The sequence below is a fragment of the Cherax quadricarinatus genome, chromosome 4, assembly GCF_038502225.1.
Source record: "Cherax quadricarinatus isolate ZL_2023a chromosome 4, ASM3850222v1, whole genome shotgun sequence".
NCBI lineage: Eukaryota > Metazoa > Arthropoda > Malacostraca > Decapoda > Parastacidae > Cherax > Cherax quadricarinatus.
This window is the reverse complement of record NC_091295.1, coordinates 30,058,828-30,074,892: the sequence shown is the minus strand read 5'-3', so window position 1 is coordinate 30,074,892 and position 16,065 is coordinate 30,058,828. Positions and strand designations below refer to the sequence as shown.

The 16,065-nt window shown below is 41.9% G+C and overlaps 1 long non-coding RNA gene across 2 annotated transcripts in view; it reads right to left on the bottom strand.

Annotated features, from left to right (window-relative positions):
* LOC138854555 (uncharacterized) overlaps positions 1-16,065 on the bottom strand; it is a 517,178-nt gene that overhangs the window by 242,376 nt on the left and 258,737 nt on the right. For both annotated transcript variants that reach the window (XR_011393750.1, XR_011393751.1), the window contains exon 2: positions 8,382-8,458. This is a non-coding gene — a long non-coding RNA (uncharacterized lncRNA). The remainder of the gene's footprint in view (positions 1-8,381; positions 8,459-16,065) is intronic.

Genomic DNA, 16,065 nt, shown 5'->3' with positions numbered 1-16,065 from the left:
GTTGTGCTGCCTCCTAGATGGGATGTAAAGAGGGCCAACTGGAAGGTGTTCCAGGATTATCTTCATGACTGGTGGTCCACATACTCTCTATCTGAAGACTGTGATACGGCTGAACAAGAGCTAATCACTGTTCTCATCCAGGCAGCAGAGTGCACAATTCCAAATAAGTCCGCAGGACGCACTCACAAAAGAGACTGGTGGTTCTACAACGACGAGGTGCGGGAGCAGAACCACCGCATCAACTCTTTTAGGAAGCTATACAGGCGTAACCCTACGGCAGAGAACAGGAATACTCTGAGAGCCATTGTGCAGCATGCCCGCAGAGTCTCTCTCAGAGTAAAAACTGAGAAATGGCTGGAGTGGTGCTCAACATTCGGGCATCACACCACCTTATCTGAGATATGGGGCAAGCTCAACATAGCAACTGGCAAGAGGCCACCAGCACACCCGAACCCATCCCAGGAAGCTGAGAAACTAGTGGAGCTTTTCACTTCCAGGGGAGCCTCCACTCAGCTCCCACAGGACATCCGGAATATACAGATGGATCTTCTGCCACAGCGCCAGCTAACGACACAAGCTGCATGTGAGTCGGAAGATGTGACTGATGAAGACATCACGGACTTGGAACTCCGACGTGCCATTAAGAACACAGGTGACACTGCCCCAGGCATCGGGCAGAGTGGATGGGAGGCCATACTAGACATCATTAACAAGTCGTGGAGGACCAGGACACTCCCAGCAGCTTGGAAGAAAGCTACCATCGTCCCAATTCCAAAGCCCAAGGACCCAGGCAGTATGAGACCCATATCGCTGACCAGCTGCTTAGCCAAGAATGCTGAGAGGATGGTGTTAAACCGCCTCCTATGGAAACTTGGACCCTCTCATCATCACATATTTGGCTTCACCAAAGGAGTGGGTACAGCAGAGTGCATAACCACTCTACTAAGCCAGATTGCTGATAGTAACAAAAAACCTAGTATCGTAGTCTACCTCGACCTTGAAAAGGCATTTGAGCTAGCCAGCCCCACAGCAATTCTGGCAATACTAGCTCAGAAGGGAATCAAAGGACGCTTTCTGGCCTGGATAGAGTCCTACCTTAGGGGCAGGCAGGCCTGTGTCAGCTTTCAGGGACACTACTCTTCCTTTAAAACCCTGGAAAACGGTACGCCACAAGGAGGTGTGCTCAGTCCTACCCTGTTTAACATCCTTATGCAGGAACTTGTGAGCCTTCCCTTTCATAGTGGTACACAGCTCCTTAGCTATGCTGATGATCTTGCACTCGTAGTGAATGGGAAAGGCAATTTAGAACGACAGGCTCAGAGAGCTTTGGACCTAATTACGCAATCTTGCAAGGAACTAGGCCTCAAGATCTCAGCCGAGAAATCTCTTGCAATGATGTTCAAGGGACCAGATCTTGTGAATAGATTACGTATGCAGGATATAGAACTTGAGTGGACAGGCTCCTACCTGTACTTGGGAATCTACATTGATAAAAAGCTGACCTTTCAGAAACAGGCCGAGTATGTCAGGTCACGTGCTCTACTCAGACTCAACGCCATGAGAGCCATGACGAGGCACCGTGCTGGGGCAAGCAAAGATGTACTTCGCTTATGCTATATACAAGCTATACGCTCGCTCATTGACTACGGTGCACCGGCGTTAGCCCATCTCTTCCCGCAAAGCAGGCAAAGGGTGGAGGTCGTACAAAATCAGGCGATAAGAACTATGCTTGGGGCCCCCATCTGGACCAACACAGTATGTCTCAGATCTGAGGCCCGGCTTCCTTCCTTGGCTGACAGAGTAAGATACATAAACGCCTGCAAAGTGGCCACGATTCTGCACCGGATATTGACAACCATGACACAAGATCCCACACTCTTCACGGACTACTCCTGGATTCGTTCGTTTTGTGCTGCTGGGCGGAAGCTGCTGCCTATACAACTACTCCTTGAGAAGAGTTGTGACCTTCCTGTTGCTGGGTACCATCCACCACCTCCCTGGCGCCCAGATCCAGCCGATGTTTGCATCATGCAGCTACCCATCACTAAGCGTCTCTGCAGTCAAGACACCCTCAGCAATCATGCTGAGACAAGCATGGCACTGGCAGAGGGAGGCACATGTGCAGTGTATTTCACAGATGGTTCTGTCGACCCTGACAGGAAGAGAGCAGCAGCTGGACTGTACCACAATGGTCACACACAAGGCTGGCGACTCCCTGACCACTGCACGATCCTTTAAGCTGAGTTGGTGGCGATTCAGCAGGCATTGTCACATGACCTACGACATCGACTCCGACCTATCATACATGTTGATTCCACCTATGCAATCAATGCCCTCTCCCATCCTCAACCACAGGACAATGTTCACCTCATCACATCGATCCTGAGCATAATGACAGCCTTAGAAGTTCAGGGTAACAGATCGATATTGAACTGGATCCCCAGCCATGCTGGCATCCGGGGAAATGAGGCGGCAGATGATGCAGCCAAGGCAGCAACATACTATCCACATGTTGGAATTACTGTCCCAATCAGCCTACGACAGACCAAACTGGTGGCTGCCAGAGCCATGAAACTTATGGGGGAGGTCTTAGGTGATACCCCATCTCAACAGTGGTACCGAGCAGCTACTCAGGGAGAAACCCCCCCCCCCCCATATGATAGAAGCTGGTCCAGAGCGCAGTGTACCGCCATCCATCAGCTTCGTTTGGGCTTTCCCACAGCCAAGATGATGGTAGACAAAGCTGAGAAGGAAATGTGCCAGTACTGTCAGCACGTTGTCCAGCTGCCCCTAACACACTATCTTCTGGAGTGCGAAGTTACTGAGACACTCCGCAGGCAACTAGGAGTGGTATTCCCTCCCAAAGAGGACCCAGAGATGACTGCGGCCACACTAGTGTACCATGGAGTCAACGAACCAAACAAGCTGTTACCCGTGATAACGACATATCCACCTCCTTGCTAGTGTCCATAGTTAGGAGTACATATGGTGTTGTCGCTTATGAGATGCACCAGTTGAACTGACCAGAAGAGTGCTTGAGCAGCATACGTCGCATCATTGTAGAAATCTTTCTATCTCGGAAGCCAGAGACGGGTCATCGCAAGATTGAGACCCTTGCCAGGACTACGGTCTTGGCGAACATTATACATACACTCTGTGGAAAATCCATCCATCGGCTTCGTTTGGGCTTTCCCACAGCCAAGATGATGGTAGACAAGGCTGAGGAGATGTGCCAGTACTGCCAGCACGTTGTCCAGCGGCCCCTAACACACTATCTTCTGGAGTGTGAAGTTACTGAGACACTCCGCAGGCAACTAGCACTGATATCCCCTCCCAAAGAGGACCAAGAGATGACTGCGGCCACACTAGTGTACCATGGAGTCAATGAACCAGACAAGCTGTTACCCGTGATAACGACATATCCTCCTCCTCGCTAGTGTCCATAGTTAGGAGTACATATGGTGTTGTCGCTTATGAGATGCACCAGTTGAACTGACCAGAAGAGTGCTTGAGCAGCATACGTCGCATCATTGTAGAAACCTTTCTCCCTCGGGAGCCAGAGACGGGTCATCGCAAGAGTGAGACCCGTGCCAGGACTACGGTCTTGGCGAACATTATACATACTCTGTGGAAACTGATGAAATCTCTGGTGGACGAAACTCCTTTATTACAATAAAATGTCATGAGCCGCATTTTGTGTCTTATTTACTGCTTGCTATATGTAAGTCATTACCTAATCTTTTTGTTATCCTCATAACCTTACTCTTTCCTGTATTCACCTTTAATTTTCTTCTTTTGCACACCCTACCAAATTCATCCACCAATCTCTGCAGCTTCTCTTCAGAATCTCCCAAGAGCACAGTGTCATCAGCAAAGAGCAGCTGTGACAACTCCCACTTTGTGTGTGATTCTTTATCTTTTAACTCCACGCCTCTTGCCAAGACCCTCGCATTTACTTCTCTTACAACCTCATCTATAAATATATTAAACAACCACGGTGACATCACACATCCTTGTCTAAGGCCTACTTTTACTGGGAAAAAATTTCCCTCTTTCCTACATACTCTAACTTGAGCCTCACTATCCTCGTAAAAACTCTTCACTGCTTTCAGTAACCTACCTCCTACACCATACACTTGCAACATCTGCCACATTGCCCCCCTATCCACCCTGTCATACGCCTTTTCCAAATCCATAAATGCCACAAAGGCCTCTTTAGCCTTATCTAAATACTGTTCACTTATATGTTTCACTGTAAACACCTGGTCCACACACCCCCTACCTTTCCTAAAGCCTCCTTGTTCATCTGCTATCCTATTATCCGTCTTACTCTTAATTCTTTCAATTATAACTCTACCATACACTTTACCAGGTACACTCAACAGACTTATCCCCCTATAATTTTTGCACTCTCTTTTATCCCCTTTGCCTTTATACAAAGGAACTATGCATGCTCTGCCAATCCCTAGGTACCTTACCCTCTTCCATACATTTATTAAATAATTGCATCAACCACTCCAAAACTATATCCCCACCTGCTTTTAACATTTCTATCTTTATCCCATCAATCCCGGCTGCCTTACCCCCTTTCATTTTACCTACTGCCTCACGAACTTCCCCCACACTCACAACTGGCTCTTCCTCACTCCTACAAGATGTTATTCCTCCTTGCCCTATACACGAAATCACAGCTTCCCTATCTTCATCAACATTTAACAATTCCTCAAAATATTCCCTCCATCTTCCCAATACCTCTAACTCTCCATTTAATAACTCTCCTCTCCTATTTTTAACTGACAAATCCATTTGTTCTCTAGGCTTTCTTAACTTGTTAATCTCACTCCAAAACTTTTTCTTATTTTCAACAAAATTTGTTGATAACATCTCACCCACTCTCTCATTTGCTCTCTTTTTACATTGCTTCACCACTCTCTTAACCTCTCTCTTTTTCTCCATATACTCTTCCCTCCTTGCATCACTTCTACTTTGTAAAAACTTCTCATTTGCTAACTTTTTCTCCCTTACTACTCTCTTTACATCATCATTCCACCAATCGCTCCTCTTCCCTCCTGCACCCACTTTCCTGTAACCACAAACTTCTGCTGAACACTCTAACACTACATTTTTAAACCTACCCCATACCTCTTCGACCCCATTGCCTATGCTCTCATTAGCCCATCTATCCTCCAATAGCTGTTTATATCTTACCCTAACTGCCTCCTCTTTTAGTTTATAAACCTTCACCTCTCTCTTCCCTGATGCTTCTATTCTCCTTGTATCCCATCTACCTTTTACTCTCAGTGTAGCTACAACTAGAAAGTGATCTGATATATCTGTGGCCCCTCTATAAACATGTACATCCTGAAGTCTACTCAACAGTCTTTTATCTACCAATACATAATCCAACAAACTACTGTCATTTCGCCCTACATCATATCGTGTATACTTATTTATCCTCTTTTTCTTAAAATATGTATTACCTATAACTAAACCCCTTTCTATACAAAGTTCAATCAACGGGCTCCCATTATCATTTACACCTGGCACCCCAAACTTACCTACCACACCCTCTCTAAAAGTTTCTCCTACTTTAGCATTCAGGTCCCCTACCACAATTACTCTCTCACTTGGTTCAAAGGCTCCTATACATTCACTTAACATCTCCCAAAATCTCTCTCTCTCCTCTGCATTCCTCTCTTCTCCAGGTGCATCACGCTTATTATGACCCACTTCTCGCATCCAACCTTTACTTTAATCTTGAATTTACACATTCATACATAACTGATCATTTCACTCTCTCAGATACTCCAGATTTAATCCCATTTATTTACTGAAACTCTTCTACCCCCTTCAGCTTTGTTTCGCTTAGAGCCAGGACATCCAACTTCTTTTCATTCATAACATCAGCAATCATCTGTTTCTTGTCATCCGCACTACATCCACGCACATTTAAGCATCCCAGTTTTATAAAGTTTTTCTTCTTCTCTTTTTTTAGTAAATGTATATACTATTGCTATTTTAGTCGCCTCATATATATATATATATATACACACACACATACATACATACCGGGTTCTTCAACCGAAGTAGGGTGACCCGAAAAAGAAGAAACTCTTTCACCTCCACTCACGCCATTACTGTTTTTCCTGCCTTTTCAGAGAAGCACTGATACAGCAGCGCAGATGCCCTTCCAAACTGTGAATATCCCCACTCCTCCTTCAGACTGCAGGCACTGTACTTCTCACCTCCAAGACTCAAGTCCTGCTAACCAGTTTCCCTGAATAACTTCATAACTGTTTAACTGTTATCTTGCTCACACTCCAACAGCATGTCAAGTCATAAAAACTACTTGCCTCCACTTAACCCAATCTAACACGCTGGATGTCCAAGCCCTTCGCGTGCAAAACCTCCTTTACTTCTTCCCATCAACCTTTCCTAGGGCGACCCCTACCCTGCCTTCCTTCTACTACAGATTTTTGCACCCTTCAGATCATCCTATTTTTCTCCATCTTCTCAATGTCCAAACCACCTCAACAACCCCTCCTTAGCACTTTGGATAATATTTTTTTAGTAACCCCCGCACCTCCTTATCTCCAAGCTACGAATTCTCCGGATAATATTTAGGTCACCCATTGACCTCAAACACGACATCTCCACTGCCAGTCGCATGAAGAGATCACACATATATACCACAGGTTAAAACCGCAGATGAGTTGTGTCCATGGCAAAAACTCCTGCTCCTGTACATGTAGATCCTCTAAACTCTAATTATTTTTTTAATAGTTAAAATACTGCGCCTAATCTCTCAGTAATCCGGTCAGTCGTTTTAATTCAGTGGATCACAAACACCTAAAATAAATTTATTTACACTAGCAATAAAAAAAATTAAACACATTATTTATATTGCTAATGAATAGAAAGAATAAAGAGAATCGTACGATCAAATCAAAGGCGCACAATAACAAGTTTACCCGAAATATTACTGGTGAGAACCAAGCACAGGAGGGATCATTATTTCCTGTGACAATAACATTTTGTGAGATAAAAAGACTCGGTCTTTAGGATGTGTTGTCGTTGGGAAATATTGATTTATTTAAAAAAAAATGGAGAAAGTGAAGAAAAAGTTGTCAACTAACGTATAATGTGGAAAGGAAAGAAAACAGTAGGTTTTACTGAATCTGCTAAACCTTAAGCAGACGTGAGCTGATTATCAGTGACACTCATATGTGAAGGTAAATGTACTCGGGAATGAGTAACGTAACTGGTGCAGGTTATGGTACTCAGGAGTAGCAGTAGCTGGTGCAGGTTACGGTACTCAGGAGTAACAGTAACTGGTGCAGGTTACGGTACTCAGGAGTAACAGTAACTGGTGCAGGTTATGGTACTCAGGAGTAGCAGTAACTGGTGCAGGTTATGGTACTCAGGAGTAACAGTAACTGGTGCAGGTTATGGTACTCAGGAGTAGCAGTAGCTGGTGCAGGTTACGGTACTCAGGAGTAACAGTAACTGGTGCAGGTTACGGTACTCAGGAGTAACAGTAACTGGTGCAGGTTATGGTACTCAGGAGTAGCAGTAACTGGTGCAGGTTACGGTACTCAGGAGTAACAGTAACTGGTGCAGGTTACGGTACTCAGGAGTAACAGTAACTGGTGCAGGTTATGGTACTCAGGAGTAGCAGTAACTGGTGCAGGTTACGGTACTCAGGAGTAACAGTAACTGATGCAGTTTAAGGTATTCAGGGATTCCTGACGCATAACATCAACCGCTGCAGCAAACACGTAACTGGTAAATTCAAGAGTATCTTTCAGGAACCCCAACAAGGAGGCATTCACGACCTTATACACGGAGTATGCAGCGCCGGTATGGAACCCGCAACAGATAAAGCGTATAAATAAGCTGGGCAAAAGTAAAAAGGTTTGTAACGAGATTAGTCCCAGAGCTGAGGGGTATGATATCTGAGAGAAGCTAAACGTAACGATATTCGATGACAGAAAGACCAAAGGTGACATAATCACGACCTACAAAGTTCTGGTCAAAATTGAGAGGGTCGACAGAGAGAGAGCGTTCGTGAGGAGGGTCTCAAGTACACTAGAGAAGTGGAAGTTAAAAGCACAGATGAGTCACAGGAATGTTAGGAAATACTTATTTAGCCTTAGAATAGTCAGGAAGTGGAACGACCTAGACAGCGTAATGGTAGAGGCAAAAATCACTACATATCTTCAAGAATAGGTATGGCAGGGCTCAAGCAATCAGGAGTGAACCCAGTAGCGACCAACAAAGAGGCTAAGCTAGAGATAGAGAAACGACCCCCAGCAACCACAGTTGTGCGAGTACAATTAGGTGAGTAAGTACAGTGACGGAGGACAGAGTGTGGTACTCACTGTTGGACGGGACGCAAAAATTCTCCGTCTTGGGAAGAGGTCAGAGGTCGTCCGGTGGCCGCGACGTCCATTGCGCCCTGCAAGGAAACGTGTGTTGAAGATAGTGATAAGACATGTTGAATATGTATTATTGTTGTTCTTTTGAGACTGCGACATGCTCAATATTCGCTGGTGTCTCCTGGTGGGCGCTCACTGTTGCTTCACTCCCTACTTACACAGCCCAGCTGGTCATTACTAATAACTATGGAACTTTAAGCTTTTGAAAAAAAAATAAGATGAAAGTCGAAAATTAGTACAAATGTGAATTTATATATCCAGAACTGTCAAGCAAAAGTCCCATGATATAAGAGGCCGGTGTTGCCGCCATGCTGGAAACTGCTAAGAAAATAACTCAGTCTACTATCATATTAACTATGAGTTTTAAGTTACTCTTAAATTTATGAGCATAGCAAACAGCAATAAAATTAGCAAAAAAAAAAAAATTATTTGAAAAGGATTTTCACATGACTGGTAGCCTTCTACTTCTATTTAAAACTGCAGAAGTTACTATGTATATATGAAAAAATTACATTACCTCAGACCCCCCACACAAATGTCCATAGGGGTAATGTACTCAGCATTGTCATCACCTGGTGATGATTTTCACGGTGAACTCCACGACACTGACTACACAAGCATGAACAGGATGCTCCAACATGTCGACATTCACAATAATGACTGCCGTCTTTATGATGGTTACAGCTCGCTCAGGGTAATTTGTCATCTGGAGGTCTCGCTGTGGAGATTGGCCGAAGTCCCAGTTCATATTTCTCCCTCCCCAAGCCGACTGGGTAGAGAAAGTTCCCAAACAGATTTTCCTCACGAAGTTCTTGGGAGTACAAACGAGCTGGAACAGATGTCGATGGCAATTCAGACAGGTCAGACTTTGATTATATTTACATCCCAGCTGCAGCTCTTTTGTATGCGTAAAAACGTTATATGCCTGAGGAATATAACGCTACTTCATTTGCTGATACTCGTGAATTACTGAAAACAGACACTGCTTCAGGATTAGAAGTGATTTTTTTGTCCTCTCTTTGTCATGAGGAGCTGACGTTGTGTCACAATCGGCCACTGAATGAAGAGACGTCTGAGATGTCAGAGATTTGCTTGCAATTTATTAATATCATAAATCTTCTTGGGGCTGTGAGCTTTACCAGGCTTCATTGAGATTACTTTGATGAATGACTCTTTTCTGACCTTCATCTACTGGTTTGCAAGTTGTTGTAACAATGTGTATCAGCATCAGCCTGATGAACCCTTATGCCAGCAGACTAGGGGGATAAATTCAATTTATTAATCCATTTTCTTGTTAGAATTATTACTATGGAAATCTGCTTGTAGTACTGTCGTGGACACTGTCATCAACTGCACCTGTAACGAAGACGTGTTTAAAAGATCGACGATTTTGTTCTTAATTTTAATTACTGGTGTTTCTGGATAGTCATGAAAGACCACTGATGCCCTGTTGCCATAGTGCTTGATGACATTTGTATAGACTTTCAGGACATCCTAATATACTGCAAGTTGAGGCCAGACTACTATTTGCAGGTGACCGCCTTCCAAGACATAATGGTAGTTTTCCGAGACTGTACCTTCCTAAGGTCAGCATGATTCAGTTAGAGTTGCGACTGATGCTTTTTCTTTCCTCACTGAAATTCTCAGAGAGATAACGGGTTTTGCAGACTAACTCATGGGTCATGCAACGGGCTAGTTGATTTCCTTCCTTCATTACGCATATTATTGTTGAACACACGTTGGAAGCTGACTGCAATAACTTCTTCACGAACTTTAACCTTTTGAGTTATCATTGCAATGGATGATACCCTTGTTCTTTAACTTAAGATGAATAGTATATCTCCAAAAAAAAAAAAAAAGTCCACAGCATGCATTTCTGGTAAGCCGATAACTTCTGCTACATGACAGTTGACTGAATCATTACGCATTGTTCCTGTTTCTAGAGGCGGAAAGACATGGAATCGTTCTTGAAATAGAGAACGAGGTCGTAAATAACTCCCTAGTACCTGTAGATTTTCTTCGTCTAGAGTCTAGAGTGATTTCCAGTGCAACGTACTGTACTGTTATTGTGGAGAAGACCCCAGAATTTTTTCTACAGTTTCATTTATCTGTGTTTAGGCTGCCACTGCTTATATTCACTGAGTGAGAGAGCTCTGCCTGTCTGTACAGTTCTCACAGTTTTATCAGGTAAGCATTCAAAGTTTTGACGCACGATACAAATCTTCCTTATAACAAATATTTCATCTTATGTGGCTTCAAGATAATTTGGTTTATGAGGACCAGTACCATATATATATATATATATATATATATATATATATATATATATATATATATATATATATATATATATATATATATATATATATATATGTCGTGCCGAATATGTAAAACTGGTCAATTAGCAAGAACTCATTTAAAATTAAGTCCTTTCTGAAATTTTCTTTTATACGTTTAAAGATATATTTTTTTCATTAATGTTAATGTAAAAATTTATAATTTTGCACCAAAAGAATCTTAGAAAACTTACCTAACCTTATTATAACAAGAGCAATTTATTTTAGCCTAACCCAACTAAATATATTTTAGATTTGTTTACAGTAATTTAATACTAAACAAACACAGTGAAATACATTTTTTTCGTTAGGTTCAGAATGATTTTGGCGAAATTATTGCATACACAAATTTTCCTTGTCCTGTATGGCAAGATGAGTGTTGCTATTTAAGCCAAGATCGCAAGTTCTGCCTATTCGGCACGACATATATATATTTTCCATGGGGAATTTCGTCGTCTTTGTTGAAGAATGTTTCTCATTTTAGATCACTTCTTAAATAAGCTTTCTTTAATAAACAGTTTTCATTCAAGTGTTTATTAGTTTTATTTTTTATTACGAGCTAAATACCAACATAACAATAACATAAGCTGATGAGATAGCCAGTAAGATACTGGACATGACTCCAAGCAACTTTTATTGAATTATATTTTTATTGTTTATTTTTATTTAATCTTTATTGCTTTGAATACATATCTTAACATTTCTACTAATTCGGAACTTTTATTTATTTCCAATTTCCCTCTATTCACAATCTAAAATTCCAAAGATATATAACCTTGCAATATGGACAATAATGTAGAAGAAGCCTATATCTGGGCCTATATGACGTCTACCAACACTTCCAATACCTCTGTTTCCACTAGCATTACTTCTCTTTCCCCTTCCCCTCTCGAATATATGCTGGCCTTCTTCCCTTCTCGTTTCAGTGTGACTTGTCAGTGGTACAAGTCTGGCCGAAACATCATTACTTTCCCTCTCCTAAGTGCGGGTTATTTGTTTATGGTCCATGTGTTTTTATCCCCATAAATGTAGATGTTCATTCCGTCCTCTTAACCAGCGTTATGTCAGTGTTGTTAAAAGCTCCATGAACAGTTGAGTTTTGACTGATTTGCCCAAGCCTCGCGCAGTGGCTGCCCGTTTTCTGTCCGCGCCGCAGACTTTCATTCTTATCTTTATAATTTTTGTGTTGTGGTATAATTCATTATTCTTATGGATGCAGAACCAAACCTGACCTAACTAAACCTGACCTAACTAAACCTAACCTAACCTAACCCAAGAAATGTGCTCCAAACCGTATGTATGTAAAAAGGTTATTTAAGTGTTGGAGGATAGGGTTGCAGTGTTAGTTACGCCAGCCAGCTACTAAAATAATTCCTGCATTCCACCTTTTACATACCCAGCAGGAAGTTTCTCATAACTGCTCTACACTAAGCTTCCTCTATCAGTGTTCCTGTATACGCTATATATATATATATATATATATATATATATATATATATATATATATATATATATATATATATATATATATATATATATATATATATATATATATGTCGTGCCGAATATGTAAAACTGGTCAATTAGCAAGAACTCATTTAAAATTAAGTCCTTTCTGAAATTTTCTCTTATACGTTTAAAGATATATTTTTTTCATTAATGTTGATGTAAAAATTTATAATTTTGCACCAAAAGAATCTTAGAAAACTTACCTAACCTTATTATAACAAGAACAATTTATTTTAGCCTAACCCAACTAAATATATTTTAGATTTGTTTACAATAATTTAATACTAAACAAACACAGTGAAATATATTTTTTTCGTTAGGTTCAGAATGATTTTGGCGAAATTATTGCATACACAAATTTTCACTTGTCCTATATGGCAAGATGAACGTTGCTATTTAAGCCAAGATCGCAAGTTCTGCCTATTCGGCACGACATTATATATTTTTTTTTATTATCACACCGGCCGATTCCCACCAAGGCAGGGTGGCCCGAAAAAGAAAAACTTTCACCATCATTCACTCCATCACTGTCTTGCCAGAAGGGTGCTTTACACTACAGTTTTTAAACTGCAACATTAACACCCCTCCTTCAGAGTGCAGGCACTGTACTTCCCATCTCCAGGACTCAAGTCCGGCCTGCCGGTTTCCCTGAATCCCTTCATAAATGTTACTTTGCTCACACTCCAACAGCACGTCAAGTATTAAAAACCATTTGTCTCCATTCACTCCTATCAAACACGCTCACGCATGCCTGCTGGAAGTCCAAGCCCCTCGCACACAAAACCTCCTTTACCCCCTCCCTCCAACCCTTCCTAGGCCGACCCCTACCCCGCCTTCCTTCCACTACAGACTGATACACTCTTGAAGTCATTCTGTTTCGCTCCATTCTCTCTACATGTCCGAACCACCTCAACAACCCTTCCTCAGCCCTCTGGACAACAGTTTTGGTAATCCCGCACCTCCTCCTAACTTCCAAACTACGAATTCTCTGCATTATATTCACACCACACATTGCCCTCAGACATGACATCTCCACTGCCTCCAGCCTTCTCCTCGCTGCAACATTCATCACCCACGCTTCACACCCATATAAGAGCGTTGGTAAAACTATACTCTCATACATTCCCCTCTTTGCCTCCAAGGACAAAGTTCTTTGTCTCCACAGACTCCTAAGTGCACCACTCACTCTTTTTCCCTCATCAATTCTATGATTCACCTCATCTTTCATAGACCCATCCGCTGACACGTCCACTCCCAAATATCTGAATACGTTCACATCCTCCATACTCTCTCCCTCCAATCTGATATTCAATCTTTCATCACCTAATCTTTTTGTTATCCTCATAACCTTACTCTTTCCTGTATTCACCTTTAATTTTCTTCTTTTGCACACCCTACCAAATTCATCCACCAATCTCTGCAACTTCTCTTCAGAATCTCCCAAGAGCACAGTGTCATCAGCAAAGAGCAGCTGTGACAACTCCCACTTTGTGTGTGATTCTTTATCTTTTAACTCCACGCCTCTTGCCAAGACCCTCGCATTTACTTCTCTTACAACCCCATCTATAAATATATTAAACAACCACGGTGACATCACACATCCTTGTCTAAGGCCTACTTTTACTGGGAAAAAATTTCCCTCTTTCCTACATACTCTAACTTGAGCCTCACTATCTTCGTAAAAACTCTTCACTGCTTTCAGTAACCTACCTCCTACACCATACACTTGCAACATCTGCCACATTGCCCCCCTATCTACCCTGTCATACGCCTTTTCCAAATCCATAAATGCCACAAAGACATCTTTAGCCTTATCTAAATACTGTTCACTTATATGTTTCACTGTAAACACCTGGTCCACACACCCCCTACCTTTCCTAAAGCCTCCTTGTTCATCTGCTATCCTATTCTCCGTCTTACTCTTAATTCTTTCAATTATAACTCTACCATACACTTTACCAGGTACACTCAACAGACTTATCCCCCTATAATTTTTGCACTCTCTTTTATCCCCTTTGCCTTTATACAAAGGAACTATGCATGCTCTCTGCCAATCCCTAGGCACCTTACCCCCTTCCATACATTTATTAAATAATTGCACCAACCACTCCAAAACTATATCCCCACCTGCTTTTAACATTTCTATCTTTATCCCATCAATCCCGGCTGCCTTACCCCCTTTCATTTTACCTACTGCCTCACGAACTTCCCCCACACTCACAACTGGCTCTTCCTCACTCCTACAAGATGTTATTCCTCCTTGCCCTATACACGAAATCACAGCTTCCCTATCTTCATCAACATTTAACAATTCCTCAAAATATTCCTTCCATCTTCCCAATACCTCTAACTCTCCATTTAATAACTCTCCTCTCCTATTTTTAACTGACAAATCCATTTGTTCTCTAGGCTTTCTTAACTTGTTAATCTCACTCCAAAACTTTTTCTTATTTTCAACAAAATTTGTTGATAACATCTCACCCACTCTCTCATTTGCTCTCTTTTTACATTGCTTCACCACTCTCTTAACTTCTCTCTTTTTCTCCATATACTCTTCCCTCCTTGCATCACTTCTACTTTGTAAAAACTTCTCATATGCTAACTTTTTCTCCCTTACTACTCTCTTTACATCATCATTCCACCAATCGCTCCTCTTCCCTCCTGCACCCACTTTCCTGTAACCACAAACTTCTGCTGAACACTCTAACACTACATTTTTAAACCTACCCCATACCTCTTCGACCCCATTGCCTATGCTCTCATTAGCCCATCTATCCTCCAATAGCTGTTTATATCTTACCCTAACTGCCTCCTCTTTTAGTTTATAAACCTTCACCTCTCTCTTCCCTGATGCTTCTATTCTCCTTGTATCCCATCTACCTTTTACTCTCAGTGTAGCTACAACTAGAAAGTGATCTGATATATCTGTGGCCCCTCTATAAACATGTACATCCTGAAGTCTACTCAACAGTCTTTTATCTACCAATACATAATCCAACAAACTACTGTCATTTCGCCCTACATCATATCGTGTATACTTATTTATCCTCTTTTTCTTAAAATATGTATTACCTATAACTAAACCCCTTTCTATACAAAGTTCAATCAAAGGGCTCCCATTATCATTTACACCTGGCACCCCAAACTTACCTACCACACCCTCTCTAAAAGTTTCTCCTACTTTAGCATTCAAGTCCCCTACCACAATTACTCTCTCACTTGGTTCAAAGGCTCCTATACATTCACTTAACATCTCCCAAAATCTCTCTCTCTCCTCTGCATTCCTCTCTTCTCCAGGTGCATACACGCTTATTATGACCCACTTCTCGCATCCAACCTTTACTTTAATCCACATAATTCTTGAATTTACACATTCATATTCTCTTTTCTCCTTCCATAACTGATCATTTAACATTACTGCTACCCCTTCCTTTGCTCTAACTCTCTCAGATACTCCAGATTTAATCCCATTTATTTCCCCCCACTGAAACTCTCCTACCCCCTTCAGCTTTGTTTCGCTTAGGGCCAGGACATCCAACTTCTTTTCATTCATAACATCAGCAATCATCTGTTTCTTGTCATCCGCACTACATCCACGCACATTTAAGCAACCCAGTTTTATAAAGTTTTTCTTCTTCTCTTTTTTAGTAATTGTATACAGGAGAAGGGGTTACTAGCCCATTGCTCCCGGCATTTTAGTCGCCTCATACGACACGCATGGCTTACGGAGGAAAGATTCTTTTCCACTTCCCCATGGACAATAGAAGAAATAGAAAGAACAA